Raw genomic sequence first — 21,677 nt, forward strand, 5'->3', positions numbered from 1 at the left:
TGCTCATTGGTTGGTGCTTCCATCTCTGTAAGCCCTCAATGGGTCTAGATTAGTTGACGATGTTGGTCTTCTTGCAGCATTCTTGTTATCTCCGGGTCCTTCTATCTTTCCCTCCCACTCTTCCACAGGATTCCCTGAACTCTGTCACATGCTTGGCTGATTAGATGGGGTGCTGGGTGGGGGTGGGAGGCTTTCAGAGAACAGTTAAGTTAGGTTCCTGTCTGTAAACATAGCGGAGTATTATTAACGGTGTCAGGGCCAGCTCTCTCCCGTGGGTGGGTGTCAGGTTAGGCCAGGCCTTGCTTCGTGGTTTCCTCAGTCTCTATCTTTATCTTGTAGGTAGGGTAAATTATGGTTTGAAGGTTTTGTAGTTAGAATGGTGTGTCCACTCTAGGTCCTTCCTGGCTAGCAGGTGGCTTCCTCAAGTTGCTTGTCCCCCGCTGCTAGGAGGCCAGATAGAAACATCCCCATGTCCTCCCTGTTGCCTGCCTTGCAGGTCTTCAGCTTGTCTCAGTGATGGCCCACCTTCGGATCCCCTTTTTTTCTCCAGGCCCTCAGACATCTCCTGTCTACTCTCCCCACATTTGATCCCCCCTACTTTTCCTCCCCACACTCTCTCCTATCAAGTTCCCTCTCTACTTTCTCTTCCACATCTAGTCTGTTTCCCCATCTGAGTGAGATTTAAAAAAAGGACTTCTTTGCCCCCTCCTTGTTACTTAGCTTCTTGGGGTCTGTGATTAGTAGTATAGTTATCCTGTACTTTATGTGTGTGGGTTTATGTGTGTGGGTTTATTTCTGGGTCTTCTATTCGATTTCATTGTTCAACCAGTCTTTTTCTGTGCCAGTACCATGCAGTTTTTATTACTATTGCTCTACAGTGCAGCTAGATCAAGGATGGAGGTACCTCCAGTTCTTCTATTGTATAGGATTTTTTTTTTTTTTTTTTTTTTTTTTAGCTATTCTGGGTTTTTTTGTTTTTCCAAATGAAGTTGAAAATTGTTCTTTCAAGATCTGTGAAGAATTGTGTTGGTATTTTGATGGGAATTGCATTGAATCAGTAGATCGCTTTTGGTAAGATGGTCATTTTTACTATATTAATCTTATTGGTCCGTGAGCATGGGAGATCTTTTCATCTTCTGATAACATTTCCAGTTTCTTTCCTCAGTGACTTGAAGTTCTTGTCATTCAGACCTTTGACTTGCTTGGTTAGAGTTATGCCAAGATACTTTATATTATTTGTGAAGGTTGTTGTTTTCCTAATTTCTTTCTCAGCCCATTTATTGTTTGTATACAAGAGGGCTACAAATTTTTTTTTTGGAGTTATATACTATAAAATCATCTGCTGATAGGAATACTTTGACTTTTTCCTTTCCAATTTATATTCCCTGATCTCTTATAGTTGTCTTATTGCTCTAGCTAGAACTTCAAATACCATACTGAAGAGGTATGAAGAAAGTGGGCAGCCTTGTCTTGTCCCTGATTTTAATTGCTTTGAGTTTCTCTCCATTTAATTTGATGTTGGCTATTGGCTTGCTGTCTATTGCCTTTATTATGTTTAGGTATATGCCTTGTATCACTGATCTCTCCAAGACTTTTATAATGGAGGAGTTTTGGATTCTGTCAAAGGCTTTTTTTCTGCATGTAATGAGTTGATCATGTGACTTTTTTTCTTTCAGTTTGTTTATATAGTGGATTATATTGATGGATTTTCATATGTTGAACCATCATCTCTCGGATGAAGCCTACTTGATCATGGTGGATGATGTATTCTTGGGTTCAGTTTGTCAGTATTTTATTGAGTATACATGCATCAATGTTCAGAAGGGAAAATAGTCTGAAATTTTCTTTCTTTGCTGAGTCTTTGTGTGGTTTAGGTATCAGGGTGACTGTGGCTTCATAGAATGAGTTTGTTAATGTTCTTTCTGTTTCTATTTTGTGGAGTAGTTTGAGGAGTATTGGTATTAGTTCTTTTTAAAAAATCTGGTAGAATTCTGTGCAAAAACCATCTTGCTTTTTTGAGGGGTGGCTGGTGGGATAACTTTTGATGACTACTTCTATTTTGTTAGAGGTAATAGGACTCTTTAAAGTGTTTACCTGATATTGATTTAACATTGGTAAGTGAAATCTATTAAGAAGATTGTCCATTTTCTTTAGATTTTTTCCAATTTTGCGGAAGACTTTTGAAGTAGGACCTAATGATTCTTTGGATTTTTTCAGTGTCTATTGTTGTATCCCCCTTTTCCATTCTGATTTTGTTAATTTGGATTCTGTCTCTCTGCCTTTTAATTAGTTTGGCTTGGGGTTTGTCTATCTTGTTGATTTTCTCAAAGACCCAGCTCTTGGTATCATTGATTCTTTGTATTGTTCTCTTTGTTTTTAAATTATTGATTTCAGACCTGAGTTTGATTGTTTCCTGCTTTGTACTCCTCTTGGCTGTGTTTGTTTCCTTTTGTTTTAGAACTGTTAGGTGTGCTTTTAAATTGATAATATGAAAAACTCCAATTTCTTTATGAAGGCACTTAGTGCTATGAACTTTTCCTTTAACACTGCTCTCATTGTGCCCCATATGTGTATGTTGTCCCTTCATTTGCATTGAATTTTATAAAGTCTTTAATTTTTTTCTTTATTTCTTTCCTGACCCATTGGTCATTGAGTAGAGAGTTGTTCAGTTTTCATGATTTTTTTTCCTTGTTTCTGTTGTTGTTAAAATCTAGCTTTAATCTATGGTGGTCTGATAAGTTAGAAAGGATTATTTCAATTTTCTTGTATCTGTTAAGGCTTGCTTTGTGACCAAGTACATGTTCAATTTTGGAGAAGGTTCCATGAGGTGCTGAGAAGAAGGTGCATTCTTTTGTGTTTGGATGAAAAGTTCTATATGTATCTGTTAGGTCTATTTGATTAATAACATCTGTTAGTTTAATTATTACTCTGTTTCGTTTCTGTCTTGTTGACCTGTCCATTGGTGAGAGTGGGGTGTTGAAGTCTCCTGCTCTTAATGTGTGGGGTTTGATCTATGGTTTAAGCTTTAGTAATGTTTCTTTTACAAATGTGGGTGCCCTTGTATTGGGAGCATAGATGTTCCGAATTGAGATATCCTCTTAAGTGTCCTTCCCTATCTCTTTTGATTGATTTTAGTTGAAAGTCTATTTTGTTAGATAATCAAATGGCTACTCCAGCATCCTTCTTGGGTCTGGTTGCTTGGAAAGCCCTTTTCCAGCCCTTTCCTATGAGGTAATATCTATTTTTGTTGCTAAGGTGTGTTTCTTGTATGCAGCAGAGTGATGAGTCCGTTTATGCATCCATACTGTTAGTCTGTTTTATTTTTTTATATTAAAATTAGGGAATTAAGTCCATTGATGTTGAGAGATATTAATGAACAATGATTGCTATCTCCTGTTATTTTTATGTTTGTAGTTATAGTGTGTTTGTGTATTTCTCTTCTTTTGATTTTGCTGCAGTGGTGTTTTTTATCTCCTGTGTTTTCTTGCATGTAGTTTACTTTCTTTGGGTGGAGTTTTTCTTCTAGTGTCTTCTGTAAGGCTGGGCTTGTGTGTAGATATTGCTTAAATTTGGTTTTGTCATAGAATGTCTTGTTTTTTCCATCCGTGGTGATTGAAATCTTTTATGGACATAGCAGTCTGGGCTGACATCTGTGCTCTCTTAGGGTCTGCATGACATCTGTTGAGGCCCTTCTGGCTTTCATCATCTCTATTGCAGGGGTGATTTTGAACAGTCTGCCTTTTTCTGTTACTTGGTGTTCTTCCCTTGCAGCTTTTAATGCTTTTTTTCTTTGCTCTGTACATTTAGTGTTTTGATTATAATCTGGCAGGGGATTTCTTTTCTGGTCTGATCTATTTGGTACTCCGTAGGCCATTACAGGCATCTCTTTGGGTTGGAGAAATTTTCATTCTTTTTTTAAATTTTAATTTAATTTTATTTTTAATTACACTTTATTTACCTTGTATCCCCCCTCCAGTTCCCTCCCACCTCCCCTCCCAATCCCTCCCTTTCTCCCCTTTCTCCATGCATGCCCTTCCCCATGTCCACTGGCAGGGGAGGGTTTCTTTTTCTTCCTTCTGATTCTAGTCTGTTAGGTCTCATCAGGAGTGGCTGCACTGTAGACATGTAATATAGGATAAACCCACTAAAATCTGTACACTTAAAGAAACTAATCTAGAGGGAGGACTCTGGCTAAACTGCTCAATCCCCATCCCAAAAGGCAAAGAGGATGGACATCAGAAGAAGAAGAAAACAGGAAACAAGTTAGGAGCCTCCCACAGAAGGCCTCAGAAAGGCTCTGTCTTTGATAGTCTCTGCCTTCAGACTATCAAAGCAGATGTGGAGACTTATGGCCAAACTTTCAGCAGAATGCAGGGAATCTTAGGAAAGAAGTGGGAAATAGTAAGATCTGGAGAGGACAGGAGCCACAAGGAGAGCAACAGAACCAAAAAATTTGAACACTGGGGTCTTTCCTGACACTCATGCTCCAACCAAGTACCATGCATGGAGATAGCTTAGATGTAGCCCATGTCAGTTCAGTGTCCAAGTGGGTTCCATAGTAATGGGAACAGAGACTGCTTCTGATATGAACTGATTGTCCTGCTCTTTGGTCACCTCCCCCTGAGGGGAGAAATTTTCTTATATGATTTTGTTGAAAATATTTTCTGGGCCTTGGATCTGGGAATCTTCTCTTTCTTCTATCCCTATTATTCTTACCTTTCCTCTTTTCATAGTATCCTTGATTTCTTGGATGTTTCGTATCAGGAATTTTTTTAGATTTAACATTTTTTTTGACAGATCTATTGATTTCTTCAATTGTATCTTCTACACCTGAGATTCTTTCCTCCATCTTTTGTATTCTGTTGGTAATGCTTACCTCTGTAGTTCTGTTTTCCTCCCTAAGTTTTCCATCTTCAAGATTTCCTCAGTGTTTTCTTTATTGTTTCAATGTCCATTTTTAGGTCTTGGACTATTTAATTCATTTCCTTTACCTGTTCGTATTTTCCTGTATTTCTTTAAGTGATTTATTCATTTCCTCTTTAAGGGCCACTATCTGTTTGGTTGTATTTTCCAGTATTTCTTAGGGATTTATTTGTTTCCCTTTTAAATGTATCTACCATATTCCAAAACATAGATTTAGGTCATTTTCTTGTGTTTTAGTTGTGTTAGGGTATCCAGGACTGCTTGCAGTGGGATAACTGGTGCCATATTGAACTGTTTTTTGTTGATTGTGTTCCTATGCTGGCCCTTAGCCATCTGGTTGTCACTGTCATTGGCTGTTGGCTCCTGGTGCCTACCTTACTTTTCAAGGGTATGGGAAAAGCCCTGGGCAGGAGGCTGGATGTTTCTGGAGCAGCCCTCCTGGGGATGGTGGGGATGGCTATAGACTGGAGCTCAGGGAATAGTCTGCAGTTCTCCTCAGTTGGCTGTATCCCAATTAGCCCCTCAGGCAGGGGATTGGAGTGGGATTGTCTAGCATCTATGATCCTGAGGACCTGCGGGACTCTCCAGGAACCCAGAAGCCCTTCTCTTGCAGGGGGAACTCCTGAAATCAGCAACCCTGCCACTTACTCACTTGCTCCATGGTCTTTGAACACAAGCTGCCCAGACACCGTGTGAGCTGGACACCACTATTTTGGATAGAGATCCTCTATGCTCCTGAGTTCTGGCTGTGGACCGGAGCCTGGGACCACTTCCCTGGATCCTGGGAACTGGGTGTCCAGAGGCAGGAACTGTGTGCCCCTATCTGGGGGCTTTCCTCTGGAAGGTGGGAATAGCTGGGTTGCCAGAGCCAGGAACCACTCATTCCTGGCTGTTGTGGGCTCTCCTCCCATCTGGAAAACACAGACACTGGCGTTTTGGAGTCTGCAGCAGGTCCTCTCTCTTGCCCTGCGGTCACCATGGTTTTGCCACTCAGAAACCCTCCTTGCTCGGTGCCATCATCTTCGATCCCAACATTCTTATTTTAAATATGCCAGTCCTCTATGTTTAAACTCCTTGATCTTATTTGAAATAGTACATTTATTCAAGTTAGGACCTCCAAAAGTTCCTAATTAAATTTTATTTACATATCTTTTTTTAAAAAATTTTTTTAATTACACTTTATTCATTTTGTATCCCCCCATAAGCTCCTCCCTCCTCACCTCCCGATCCCACCCTCCCTCCCCTTTCTGCATGCATGCCACTCCCCAAGTCCACTGACAGGGGAGGTTCTCCTCTCCTTTCTGATCTTAGCCTATCAGTTCTCATCAAAAGTGGCTGCATTGTCCTCTACTGTGGCCTGGTAAGGCTGCTCCCCCCTCAGAGGGAGGTGATCAACGAGCAGGCCAATCAGATTATGTCAGAGGCAGTCCCTCTTCCCATTACTATGTAACCCACTTGGACACTGAACTGCCATGGGCTACATCTGTGCAGGCGTTCTAAGTTATCTCCATGCATGGTACTTGGAGTATGAGTCTCTGGGAAGTTCCCTGTGTTCAAATTATCTTGTTCTGTTGCTCTCCTTGTGGAGTTCCCGTCCCCTCCAGCTCTTACTATTTCCCACTTCTTACATTAAATTCCATTCACTCTGCCCGACAGTTGGCCATATCTTTTATTTTTAAAAATAATTTTTCAAAAAATAATTTTAAAAATAAGGTTGAATTTTGATAGTGACCTGTGTGTGAGGCATATTATTTAACAGCTTCTACTCCCTCTTTCTTCCCAATCCATTTGTCTTGGTTAATTTTCTGTTGCCATGACAGAACACCATGATCAAGGAAAGATAAAAAGAAAGCATTTAACTTGGGACTCACAGTTCCGGAAGGTTAGAGTCTATGAGCATGATGGCAGCAGAAAGGCAGGCATGATGATGGAGCAGTAGCTGAGAGCTTTCACGTGATCCACAGCACCAGTAAAAGAGAGACAGATGGGGGGGGGCGCTGGAAATCTCGACCTCAAAATCCACAAACCATGACATACTTCCTCCAAGAAGGCCACACCTCATAATCCTTCCCAAAACCTTTCTGTCAACTGTGGACCAAGCACTGAAACATAGGAACCTGTGGGAGCCGTTCTCATTCGAACCACCACACCTTTGTGTGCCTAACAGGTTATTTTCCTCTTTCATTTCCCATTCCTTAAACCTGATTTTATCCTGTGCTGTCGTTTGTCTTGTTTGTATTTATAGTTTTATTTTATTTGTTTGTGTGTGTGTGTGGCACATGTGTGTGTCAGTGTCTTGCTGTATATTCTAGTTGGTCTTAGCTCACCATCCTCCTGCCTCAGCCTCTTCAGTTCTGACATTATGGGAGTGTGTTAACATGCCCTCTTAGTTCTTATATACTCTTGATAAGTCTAGAAGCTTTATTACATTTTTGTTTTATTTCTTATAAGGGTCACAAATATTTCATGGTCTGTATTTATATTCAATATTATACCATGCAATCAGCCATGATTTCGGTGTGTCTCACTTTAAGATTGGTTGTTGGATCTAATGTAATCAGCTTTATGTATGCATTTTAAGATTCAACACTTATGATCACTGATAACTGCTGTTTAGGTCCATTCTTTCACCGAGAGTTGCAAGATGGTGTTTTTAAATCCAATACTCTTTCTGAATTGATTGGAATTCTTATATACGGAAAAACTTTCTTCACATCTATTTGTTTAATCTGAAGCATAGCTCATAAAAGAGAGAAGATAAATGCAGGAATTCTAAACTATACTTAACTGAATTTCAAAATGAGTCCAGAAATACCTTATTATGACCAACATGATTTTAATTTTTCAAAATATAATTTGAGTGTAAAGTTTTTATATTTATTTTCTATTTTGCTTGTTAATGTATTAAATATTTTCACATTTTAAGGCACTTAAATATTTAATGTATTTTAATCAGTGGGTTTCAACAAAGCAAGCAATTAAACTGGGTATTCAGTTTTTCTATATCAATTTTAATATGATTATCTTTTTCCTTTTTTAACACAATTATCTTAAGTATATGACTGTTCCCTTTTTTTTGTAGATACTGTTAGAATATAACTGTACTTAGAAATGAAATACATTTATCATAGAAAATGTATGGTGTAAATGTAACACATAATGATAAAAATGGAAATCTGTTGTGCTCTTTGCCCTCAATAAATCTTATTACATGTTCTTTCATTCCTTGCTCACATAAGCATTATTAAGTGCTTCCTACCATGTTATTATTCTTGCCCCTCACACATACTTTCTACCTTCTCTCTCAGCTTCCCCACATATGGCTGGTGATATCTGAATCTTTGTTTTTCCTACCTACCTGAATGGTTGACTCTGACCAGAGATTAGTGGAATTGTTCCCTTCCTTTAATGCCCTAAAGCCTTAGGTGGACTGTTGGTATAATGTTCTTGTGGAATGTATACAACTTACCCTTGTTCATTCCAATGCTGGTTTCTCTACCCCACTATCTGGTTTCAATCTGAACATTGCATTGTGATGCTTATTCTAAGCATCACCTAGCTCAAGCTTGTGTAAATATGCTACCATTTGTTCTCTGTATTGCCAATAAAAACAACTAGCCAATGCTGAGCAATGGAGAGAATAGGGTGAGACATCCTGGTCTGGAGGGGAGGAAAGAGGAAGTGGGAGGAGGGATCCAAGAGGACAGCACTGGTAAACATCAGGAGAAGTGAACTGGACCTAAGATATGACTGAAAAGCAACTATAATGTGGGAAATCTGAATGAGAGGAAGCTATGTGGGCTTGGAAGTTTAGGATGGAGTAATTATTGTCCAGCATTGTCCTCTAGGTTAATTAAATAAATACTAGTTTCTGTGTGGTGATTTGGGTATTCAGCTGGTTTAGGAATAACTGTGGTTTAACTAAAAGACAAATCAATATTGAACATTAATAATCATTAACAGTGGATACCTACAGTGACAAAGAAACTTTTCCAAGAACACTCTTCACTGAAACATGAAGGCATGCATGTTGTGTGTGGTGAGAAGGCATGACTGGCTCCTTCCCTTTGCCAGCTTTCCCTTTCTTCCCGCTGGCAGTTGTTTCGGTAGTCACTTCTGTTACCTCAGCCTATCGCAATAAACTGACAGAGTCGCTTTGCCTGTTCCATGTCTCTCTAAAGTTTCCACATGTGGCTCCACGTGGAATCTGCATTCCACATTTCCCAGAGATTGCTAGCTATCTGTAATTTCCACACCTTTGATGAGACTTTTCTCTAACTCATTACCACCTGGGTTTCCCCAGGTCTGTCTGAGTGACACTCCCAGTCTCAGGATCACGGGCAGTTCACAGAGCCACAGCAGTGTTTGTGTCCCCGTCTCCATCTTCCCCTTGTAGCAGTGTTTGGTAGATCTGGCCTTCACTTCTGGATCCTCCTGGTTTCTACAGGGTTGTGGCTTCTTAGCTCCAGGCTTTGTTTTCTTTTCTTTCTTTCTTTCTTTCTTTCTTTCTTTCTTTCTTTCTTTCTTTCTTTCTTTCTTTCTTTCTTTCTTTTTATTTGTTTTTACTGAGCTTCCACTATTATCCATAAGTGTTAACATCCATCATGTCCAGCATCTTCTTCTCTTTCCCTTTATACTTTTTTTTTCTTGAATGATTGCACAAATCCACGGCTATTATACTATCACTGCGACTCAAGACTCCAACACCGACCTCGAACCCAGGCAATTAGTTTGAACAACATTGCCAATCGACAGTTCAGCCTCAAAAAAAAAAAAAAAAAAGAGTCACATCTTCTTGTGCTTTGTCCTAATAAATACCACAATTTCTTCCAGTTCTTAAACCCAGAAACCTAGCAGTCACTTTTTTATTTTCCTTTTTCCATAAAACCTTTCTCTATGGCATCCTCCCATTGTGTTTGACTCTATTCCTTAAGGTATCTTGACCCTATTACTGTTCTCTGTCTCTACTGCTAGCTAACCCTGACCCTAGCCCTTTTCTCACCTGGGCTGTGACAGCACCTCATGGACATCTCCCAGTTCTCTGCTTTTTGGTCTAGGACTTATTTTCCACCCAGGGCTTATAAATGATCATATTCTCTACATTGTTAAGGACATCACGCTTTTAAACTGTTGGTGGCTTTTCATTATGTTACAATAAATCTAAATTCGCAAAGGCTGATGTGTCTCTGCATAGCTCTCTAATCTCCCATTGTACCAGAATCATTTGAAAATGCTGTCAATCAAGCATTTCTTGAATCAAGAGTTTGCACTGCTGTTCCTGGATATAGGATGCCTCTCTGCAGCACTGTTGTGTATGAGATCCTTCTAAATCAGCTTCAGTATTGTCACAGTGGTGTATTTTCTGAATGATATAGCTAAAGGAGGCCTCTGCCAGTTATTTTCTGTTTTATTTTCCTAAGATTATTTTCACCAACATTTCAGACTTCACAGTTATTTATGTGTTTGTTTGTGTCTGTCTTTCCCACTGAATGCATTCTTCACAACAACAGAGAATATCTTATTTAACTTTGAGCCCAGGGCCCAACTTTGCCACTCAGTAGTTACTATATGAGTAAAAGAATTCTACACTGTTGTCTTTGGGTGGGATACATATACATACATACATACATACATACATACATACATACATACATACATACATACATACATACATATATATATCTATAGTATGTGTACAGAAGCAGTTCCTGCATTTTTACTATTTACAGAGTCAAGCAAGGCATTGGAGAGTCTACTATGGAATAAAACATGTCTGTGTTTTATAGGCTTTTTCATCTATCAGAGGGCACCAGTGTTCATGGAGAAAAATATAATTTGAGCTATGCTTTTGCAAAATATGATTCAAAATAACACAACATGCTTAATTTTACATAAAAAGTATAAAGCAGCTTTGGGTAAAGAGAAGGACAATTTTGGAGTTCAGTTGTTACTTCTGTAAGCCTCCCTTTGCCTGGCATGCTGGCTCCAGTTTTCTCTTATTGCTGTACATTCTTATAAGTGTTTGTGTGTGTGACATACATGTGCCCTAGAGTTCTTGGAAGGGGTCTGGCTGGGACAGTGGGCAAATAGCTACCCTAATATATAAGGTCAAAGTGTAATTTCCCAGATTATCTTTATGTTTAACCGTAGTTATCTTTATGGTTTTGTTGTTTAAATAATAAATTTAATCCTTTAAACACCAAATTAATTACAGGTTTCTTACAGATATTCATTATGCCAAGATTATAAAAAAATCCATAACTTATTTATAGTATTTTTTTTTATTTCTCTTACGATTAAAATTGAATTCAGTGTGAAAAATGAAGTGGACATGTAGGTTAGTAGGTTTTAATAGTGGCCACAGGTGGCCAGAATAAAAGCCCAGTGCCAGGTGTGGGATACCTCCTGTTGAGTTGTTGGTCAGGTTCCCAGAGACATGCATCTCCCCTCCTCCCCCCAAACAATTCAGGCAGTTGCTGTTGCTCTTGGTTAGACACCAGAAAGTTATGGTAAAAGCCTCTTGTTGGAGATAATCCACACAGTGTTCACAGGAAGGAAGCAAGCTGGCACTGACCTGGACCTTTCCTCTCTGCGGGCTAGCTGTCACACTACCATGCAACCTGTTGGGGGAGAAGAATCATCTACAGTTTCACCCATCTCTTAACCTTGTATGCTGTAATAATGATCATTGTGACATAGCCATGCCTGTGGTCGTGGCCTGGATATAATGGGAGTGTCTGGTTGTATTTAAGGCCCTATTGAGCCATCTTGGTGGTATGCAAACACTACTCTTTAAACCACTTTCTTCTAGATTTGATCTTTTAAAATTATCTGAACATAAAAATATCATCCTGGGTTTTACAGGACCAGGTCAAAGGGCCACCCTGAATGGTAATCATTCATTTTGCATCGACTACTGTGTGGGACATGTTTGGCTTGTAACCTAATTACAAATGAGGGATGAAAGTCGAAGAAATTGGTCAACTTCTGGAAGTTGTTTTCGGCAGAGCAGGGCTTATACAGCGTTCTCCTTGTTTCTAGGTAGAATAAAGACACGGTGCTTTGAGCTGTAACACCCACAGTAGACAGGGACGCTAGTCCATCAGAGCACAGCAAAAGTGGCACATGTTCTGGCCCTGGTGATCCTCAGCCAGGCTCACCTAGAATGTCCACATCCGATCTTTTAGTGCAACAAACAAAGTATTAGAAGCCACTGCCACTTTAGTTGATCTTCCCCGACTCAGCAGGACATTGTACTCTGTGGTGTTACCCAAGCCTTTTCGGCCTCTTTGCTTCTGTTCAGCCAGTATACCTTGCAGATTTTGTAGGAGTGACATTTTAAAAGCTATCCCTTTCCTTTTAGAAGGACATTTTTAGAGGTGAGCTTTAATCTCTGAGGCTGTAGGTTGATATTCTCCTTTCTCTTGTTATGATGTGTTTGAAAAACCCCAAGTTCTGCTTCCTCACTCCCTCACCCCCCACTTAGTCATCAAGGAGAAAAACCATGTCTGCTGTAGACAAGAGGAGTGGGTGCCTTGTGTCTCCTGTGATATGGAGCTGCAGGCAGATCTTCGTAGGTGGTGCATGTTCAGTGTGTCTGCAACGCTCATTGTTGTTATCGTGGAGTCCTGAACTCACACAGTTCTCTGATTTCACTGCTTGACTTGATGGTCTTCTGAGACCAAAAATGCCATCGCTAGCATTTTCTGCCAGTAGCGTCTCCTCTGTCCCGCATTTCATTTCCTTACATACGTGACTCACAGTACCCAGGGAAAGGGGTGTTCTCCTTCTACTTCTTATGATTCCATCTTTTGGGGAGTTAGTATATTTTGAAAACATCTAGGAAAATGGCAGCAGCAGAGAAGCACTCTGATAACATCAAACTGTGGTACCTGCTCTATAGAGAAGTGACAGCTTTAGGATCTCTTAGCTCAATACCTGTTACTTTAGTTACTTTTCAGTTGCTGTAATAAAACACCATAGCCACACAACTTATTGTAGGAAGAATGTTTGGGGCTTACAGTTTCGGGGGAGAAAGGCCCATCCTGATGGGGAAGCATGGCAGTGAGCAGCGGCCGTGGCACCAGGAACAGGCATTTGAGAGCTCACATCTTGAACTACAAGCATGAAGCAGAGAGAGCAAATTGCAAGTAGGCAAGGCTTTTAGTCTCAAAGCCTGCCCCCAGTGACACATTCCTATCAGCAAGGCTGTACCACCTAAACACTCCCAGCAGTACCACCAACTGGGATCAGATGTTCAAATGTCTGAGGCGGGGAGAGGGGAACACTTCTTATTCAGACCACCACACACTTCAACTAGGAAGTTCTCCGTGATGTCACGTGTAGACTAAAGAATATACAGACATAGCCGAAGTTTTTGTTTTTGAATTTTCAAGGTTCTCCTGGTACTATGCTCATTGCTTGATATATATATATATTATCTTATATAATCTCAGTAATGGCCCTATGAAGTCAGTGTTTCCTGATCTCCATTAATGAGTGACATAGCTATATTGGAGATTTGGATAACCTGCCTAGGGTCATTAAGCAAGGAGGCCACAGATCAACATTCTTAAGAAAGCCTTCTGGGAAGCTAGGAAGAAATTTCTAATGACTCTCTGTTGCCATTAATTTGGGGTGAGTGAGTCTTTACCTCACTGTAATCTAAAAATATGCATTATTGGGCAGATGTCCCACTTATACTCTATCTTTTAAAGGAAAGAAGAAAAAGCCTTGATTTTATCATATTATGGGATAGTTCTTTTATCCCACTCAACTGTAGCCTCTGACCCAAGAAAAACCACCTAAGCACAAACACTCATCTTCTTTGACATCATTTCAATTCTATCACCTGCAAGTGAAGTGAAGTGAAGTGGCCCATCTCTCACTCGAAAGTGAACGGTTTCTTTTTAATCTTATCTTCTAGGAAAACAATTTCTTTCCCTATAATAAATTCCGGTGATCTACACTTAGAAAACTCAAACAAAAAATATCGAATCTGATGACAGCATCTTAAGACTGGATTAGAATTCACATCTGAATCATAACCACATCATTTGGAATCTATGCTTTTCTTTTGTGTGTATTTATTAGCAGGCACATGCCAAATACAGGTTGAACACCCTTTACCAAAATGCTTGCAACCAGAAGAGGTTCAAGTTTCAAATATTTTAAATTTTCATAGACTTAACTAGTAGCACGTCCCTCATTGGAAAACCTGAAATCTGAGATGCTTCACAACATAGCACATTCTGAGCATTAGGGAGTTTTCAGCTTGTGTGGTATGTTAATCTGTTCATCTTGTATGGTATGTTAATCTGTTTCGCTTATATGGTATTCTAATCCATCTGCATAATTTCCATCCACTGTCCCTACATCTCTCCTTTACAGCCAAATAGACTATGGTGAATCTCTTCCATATCATGGGGAGTTGCCCATCAAGTAGTCCACAGGTCACATGTTATGAAGATGACTTTAGACTTATATTTATGTGTGGCAAGACTGACTGGCCATATCCATCTATCACTCATTTTTCTTTAGCTGTGGAGCTGAAATCATAGACTCTTTCTTCCAGATAAAGACTTAAGCGTAAGCACGCTTCTATCATTATTGTGCACATAATCCTTAACATCTACATGCCTATAAAGTACACATGCTTTATGTATGTTTTACTCCACACAAAATACATGGATGATAGGTATTAGTTTGAACGATATGAAATTGTCATTTTAATAGTTCTAATGGTTGCATATAAAACTGATTTTATAGGTGGGCAAAAAAGACTTGAAAATGTTGTACACTTTGTTCCAGTTTCTACAGAGAAGTCTGACCTCTCCATGTAAGCCCTTCCACTTCTACACATGGCTACTCTAACAGTCCTCTGGCTTTCTTCATAGGTGTATGTGCAAAGATTCAGCATAAAGATGAAAAGACCACCATCTTCTGTAATGAAGCATGACAGAGCAAGAAAGCAATAATTTTAGTGTTTATAGGTTTGCTAAATGCTCTTTCTCTTTTATTCTTTTTTTATGTGTATGACCTTAAGAAAGTAAGTGAACTTGAGACCCAATTACCTTTTAAAGTGGGGTTAATAGCTTGTTTTAACTTGTAATATTTGTGTGGAGATTAAGTGTATTAGCACTGATCAATGTGTCTCGTGCCTTTGGCTCCTGGAACAGCACACTATGTACTTTCAGTCTGTTCATCAGCTTACTCCACTTTGTAAGACAATGTTGTCTGTCATGGGTCAGTGATAACAATAATTTTTAGAAAGCTCCCAGGTTTTTGTGAATATGAATAAAATTTCTACTAACTTCAGGTACTTGAATAGGTTTCTCTTATTGAGTGGGATTAAAGTCCAGTTATAGAGTTGTTGGTTACCACCAAGGTATGTATGCCACTATTGTATGCTTAGGGAAATCATGCTGTGCTGGTCATTGCTTAGCTCATAGCTACCACAGCTGGGTTGCTTCCTTAATTGGAAGCTTCCATGGTGCCTTCTGGTACCATGGGAATCTTTCAGGTCTGATCCAGCTTGGGTCCTGTGAGTCTTTTCAGCAGTAGGGACTTACTTCCAACCTCTGGGAGCATTAAGGGCAACAGCAGTACCCTGTAATGTTTTGGGAGTCTCTTGGGCAACCCTGACAAACAACTAAAAGGGGATTTCTCATAGTAGATGCTGAGGGTTATTGTTTTTTATTTGTTTGTTTTATTTTGTTATTATTTTGTTTTCAGAAGATTTATGCCTCCTACATGAAGCATTGTCAGCCTAGGTAAGAAAGTTTCATTTAAACTGTATACATATATGTATACACAGACTTATTTGTTATATGTAATTTTAAGTAACTGAATAATATTATGATTACTCATGAAATTTTCAGACATCCTTACTCTTTTCTGTATTTCTTTCTCTCCCACTAATTTAAGACCCCCACAACCTTTTTTAAAAGTTTCCCCCTTCAAATCACTGGTACTCTGCTAGTCCCTTCTATATTGTTCCCTGCCCCCAATCTCATGGTCTCTTTTGACTTTCCTCATTCCTGCTATAATTCCAGGTCATGTACTCACATCTGGGGCTTGGGTTTATTTCACTTTCTATATTGAGAAAACCTTGAAAGAAGATAAAAAAAATAGCAGGAAGCTATTTTTAAAAATCCAAAGACATATGAGGGTGACTTGGATTAGAATCTGCAGTGTTCTAATCTTTAAAGGCAGCAATATGAGAAGTAAGGAGCTAGATTCATTTGGTATCTTGGAGCAACAGGAACTGCTTGTACATGGGATATTGGATATTAGGGAGGTAAAGGTGGTTAAGGTTGTAGACAGGTGAGGATGAGGGACCTGGAAATGTAATTAGCTGCTGGTGGATGCAAAATGGCTTAGTCAGCTTCAATAACTGAACTCCTTAAGAAGCTAAAGAATATCTCAAAAACTATACATCACCCCCAGCAGTTAGGAAATGCAAATTAAGGCAACTTTGAGATTTCATCTTACCCCTGTCAGAATGGTAAAAATCAACAAAATCACTGACCAAAAAATGTTGTAGAGGATGTTGGGGAGAGGGATCCCTCATACACTGTTGCTTGGGATTGCAAACTGGTACAGACCCTATGGAAATCAATGTGGAGAATTCTCAAAAAGCTAAAATAAATCTGCCACATGACCCAGCTCTACCACTTCAGCATATGCCCAAGGAGCTCTATAGATACTTGTTCAGCCATGGTCGTTTGTGCTCTATCTACAATACCTAGGAAATGGAAACAACCTAAAATATTCTTCCCCTGATGAAAGAATAATGAAAATGTGGTACGTATGCACTTTGGAATACTGTTTAGCTATAAAAAAAAATGAAATCATGAGCCTTTGGATAAATATGTAAAACTAGGAAAGATTGTATTGAGTGAGGTCATCCAGACCCAGAAAGACAAACGTTGCTTGTTCTTCCTCGTCTTTAAGACTGACTCGGTGGGTTAGCGTTAAAGTGGAAGTCAACAGCCACACTTTGGAAGCCCTAATCTAGACAGCAGTGTTAGATGTCCATGCTAAAGAAAGGACAGTTAGTGGAGCTGGCAACATCAACCCTTAGGTGCTAAAGAATCCACAGGTCTGAGAAGAAGATGTCCATGGAGAACTAGAGTCTGCTTGATAAATACTCAAAAAGTTGAATTAATCTGCACCAAATCTTGATGTGGCCATGTGTCAGTCCTTACCCTTTCCTTTCTCCTGCTTTTCATTTCCCAGTTCCAACCACACCCCATGCTGTTCTTTGATCACATTGAGTATGCTCCTGTCTGAGGATCTTTGTGTAGACTGTCCAATGGCCTCCTTCCTTCCTAGACATATGTACCTGGCTTCAGGGATGTACTCCTGTTATATTTCACGAGGCTGTTCTTTTTTAAAATTGAGGTTATTCTTGATTCTCTCATCTGAAATTGTGCCTTACTCCCTCCCTACTCCATTTCCCTACCTTATTTTTCATTGTCCACTTACTACCATTTGGAAAAGTGCATGCTTGTTGACTTTCTACCATGTGTCAATGACAAGTCCAGGTATTTGGAGTGAAACAGAAAGCCTACCATCATGAATTGACATGCATTTTGTTAATTTATCTTGCTCTCTGTTTTCCCTCTAGGAGAAATGGATAATGGATTTTGTCTGTCTTGTTCAGGATACATGGATAAGGCCTCGAAGAATGTCTAGTAAGGCTTGCAAACAACAGCTGTTCAGATTTTCCTATCCCCCTCCCTTAATAAAAAGGCAAGCTTTGGGTCTGGAGAGATGGCTCAGAGGTTAAGAGCACTGGTTGCTCTTCCAGAGGTCCTGAGTTCAATTCCCAGCAACCACATGGTGGCTCACAACCATCTATAATGAGATCTGGTGCCCTCTTCTGACCTACAGGTGTACATGCAGACAGAACATTGTATGCATAATAAATAAATACATCTTAAAAAAAAAAGGCAAGCTTTATTGACATGGCTAGATTCCTGCAGCGCCCTCTGATGGCCTTGGGGAAGCTGCAGATTATGGGGACTTAAGATACAGTTGAATTCCAATTAGTAATTGGAGCCAGTTAAATTCTATGATCCTCTACAAAACACATTTTTAATTAAATTCATGAAGCCAGATTAATTCAACTTTTTGAGTATTTATCAAGCAGACTCTAGTTCTCCATGGAAATCTTCTTCTCAGACCTGTGGATTCTTAAGCACCTAAGGGTTGATGTTGCCAACTCCACTAATTGTCCTTTCTTTAGCATGGGCATCTAACACTGCTGTCTAGATTAGGGCTTCCAAAGTGTGGCTGTTGACTTCCACTTTAATGCTAAACCACCAAGTCAGTCTTAAACTTCATTCTTCATGCTCTCCTAAGTGGACTGGGCAGATCTGAGGTTTGCAGTAACTTGCTATGCAGGATGTCCATGTTAGAGCAACTGGTAGCAGGAGCTGGATCCCTGTGTAAAGACAGTGTACCAGCATTCTGTGAGTGAGATGTTTGAGTGACGATTAAAAGCCTGGATTAAAGCCCAGGGCCTTGTGAAAGTTATATTTTCTACCTGTTGAAGTATGATGAAGTCCTAACCCAGACTGTGACCTGATTTAGAAACAGGGACAGTATTTATGTAATTGGACAAGATGAAGTCATCCTAGAAGATAGTAGTGTCTACAAAAAGATCTATGTAGGGGATACAGAGAGGACACCTTGGGAAGATGGGAAAATGGGGTGATGCAGCCACAAACCAAGGTCCAAAGATTGCCAGCAGATCAGCAGCAGGTGGGAAGATGTGCTAGGTCAGAATTTGCTACAGATTTCCGAGGGAATGTGGCTTAGCTGACACCTTGCCTTCTGACTTCCAAGTACCAGAACTATGAGACTACGTCCCTGTCATTTGAAGCCACCTAATTTATGGCAGCTTGTTATTCCAGACGTGAGACACCAAGAGTATCTCTCCCCTTTGAGACACTATCACAAACAGAGTGATAGTGTCAAAGGGAAGCAGAGATGAAAGAAGAAACAAGATGAGGAGTTTCAAGGAGTTTTAGATGTTGGCTTGAAGTTCCCTGGAGAATAAATAGGCCAGTGGAAAGAGAGAAGCAGAAAGCAAGCTGATGTATGATAGAATGACATTGTTAGATCAGTGAGGAAGAGGCGGGGTAGGATGGGTGACATGGAGGGGTGAGGAAGCTGACTACTCATAGGCAGAATTAAAATTAGATCCCTTCCTCACATAATACTACAAAATTCCACACAAAATCGACTGCTTAAGGATTAAAATGATAGAATTGTACATGGGGACTAAAATCATACAATGCAACATGAAGTTATTTGTGGAATCTTTCTTTCTTTTGCTTTTTCTTTCTATAATATTATGATTATTGTTTATCCTCCGTAAAAGCTCTACACACCAATGAGGAGAGGGGAAATAGCAAAGAAAGACCACCAAGAAAGAAACACAATGAAATGTCACAGAAGACTATTAGTAATTCAAAAGGATGATTTAATTCCACTGGAAGTTATGAAGAAAATGAAATCAGGAGAGACCATACCTTACTTATCATATTGGCAGAAATTGTGAAACCTGCCAGCATTAACTGTTGACAAGGCTATAAAGCTGTGGGTGTCCCTGTGCAGAACACAGGTCTGAATACTGGTGTAGCCACGTTGGGATCCATTTGTAATACTTAGTACAGCTGAAGATTCACTGAGTGTGCCATGACTCTAAGAGTCCACTCCTCTAAACACTGCCTGGGAAGTCCTTCCCATGAACACAAGAGTCAAGTGACTTATGTAGCAAAGACTTAGAAGAAGTCTCTGTGCCCTTCAGTAGCAAAATGGAGTAACTTAAGGTTTTGGTTAGAAGCATGCTATGCAGCTGAAGTGACCTTGAGTCATATATTCGTGAATGAACTGTGTAAATATAACACTGAGAGAGCCGCTTTCAGAAGGCTACGCAATAATTAAAAGCACACAAAATCAACTGTGTGAGGGTTAAAATGATAGACTTGTACATGGGAGCTAAAAATCATACAATGCAACATAAAGTTATTTGTGAAATCTTACTCTTTCTCTCTCTGTTTCTTTCTTTCTTTTTGAGTAGACGCATAAGGAAATAACGTAGGAGGCTCGCTTTGGAGCTGAGACTGAATTTGAGATGGAAATATAGGGCTTGGAGTACGATTGGCTAGTAGTATCTTCGTAAACAAGATGATGGGGACTGAAGAACCAGACTGCCGCCATTTTAAGCTTAAAAAGACAAACTAGGTTCATTCTTTTTTATGACTAAACCTCTGTTTTTTCAGGGACTGGGTGATGCCCCACCTGTAACTTGAACTACAAATGGTTCTGGACTGCAAGGTCCAGGAAATGGCAACCATGTCTTTGTTTTAAAAGTTTTTTTTTTTTTTTTTTTTGGTAACCATCTTACAACCCTACTTTGTTTCAAAATGTTATATGATCACCTATGACTACCTTGTTATGACTACCTGTTGTTATAGTTTTATTCTATTCCTATAACCTGCCTATTTTGCCCACCAAATCCCGAATTTGGAAACTCCCTACCCTTGAGCTATCCTCACATCCGATGCTGATCTTGTGTGCTACTTCCCCTGCCTTTGGGGAAGTAGCCTGTGTACACGAATAAAAAATTTGCTTTAGTTGATTTGGCTGTGATGATTTGGTCTTTCTCCTGCCATCTTTCAGATTGACAGTACATAGAACCATATATGGGTGGCACTCCTTGTTTTCTTTTGTGTGTCTCAAATGTAGAAAACTTTTTTTTTTCTTTTAGAAAGAAACGGGACTGTTCGGGAGCCACTGAGTTTTGTAGAGAGAGACACACTTGTGATCTCTGCTCTCTTCTCTCCCCTTTGCTAGTCTAGAATGGACGTGAGAAAATGAAGCATCCTGAAGATTATCACTGCTTTGGTTGAGATCAAGGGTCTTCATGCATGTGTCCTGTAGTCCAACCGTCCTCACAGCTACCATATAGACCGTCAAGTTCTTTTTTCTGAATCATCCTTCTTATAGTCACTGTAGAGGGACTGGATACTGGAGTGTTTTGTTTTGTTTTGTTTTGTTTTGTTTTGTTTTTTGCCAAGCCTCCCCTCCAATGTCCTCCCTCCCCCCGGGTCTCATGTAGCTCACACAGGCCATAAACTCTATGTAGCTGATTCTCGTGTCTCTAGCTCCTGAGTTCTGGATTCCAGATACGTCCCACAACATCTGTGTTACGTCTCAAACCCAGGACAAAAGGCTAACTAAGGTGTTTATTTAACATATCAGAGATGACCTGGCTGCCAGGTTCTTCCAGCATCCTTCAGTCCCTACTTGTTTCTGGGTATGGCTGGCATACCTACCTCCTACCCTGAACTCTTCAGCCCAGGCTCTGGGACTACTCTTCACCCAGCGGTTCTTCTTTATAGAATGCAGACATTTTTTTTTTTTTCACTTTAACCTCTTGCCCCTTGGTTTCCTGGCTTCTCCTCTCTTTCTTTCCCCTTCTTTTTACATGGCAGCGCTCAGGTTCATGTTCAATCTGGAATCTCCCACATGTTTCTGCCTCTGGCTATGCTCTCCTTCATATTTATAATAAACTCTTCCTCTATACCTAGGAACAGCCATGTCCTCCTTTCTTTCTTTTCTTTTCTTTTCTTTCTTCCTTCCTTTCTTTCTTTCTTTCTTTCTTTCTTTCTTTCTTTCTTTCTTTCTTTCTCCTTCCTTCCTTCCTTCCTTCCTTCCTTCCTTCCTTCCTTCCTTCC

Source organism: Psammomys obesus, unplaced genomic scaffold (genome assembly GCF_907164565.1).
Source record: "Psammomys obesus unplaced genomic scaffold, mPsaObe1.curated_primary_1811, whole genome shotgun sequence".
Classification (NCBI taxonomy): Eukaryota; Metazoa; Chordata; class Mammalia; order Rodentia; family Muridae; genus Psammomys; species Psammomys obesus.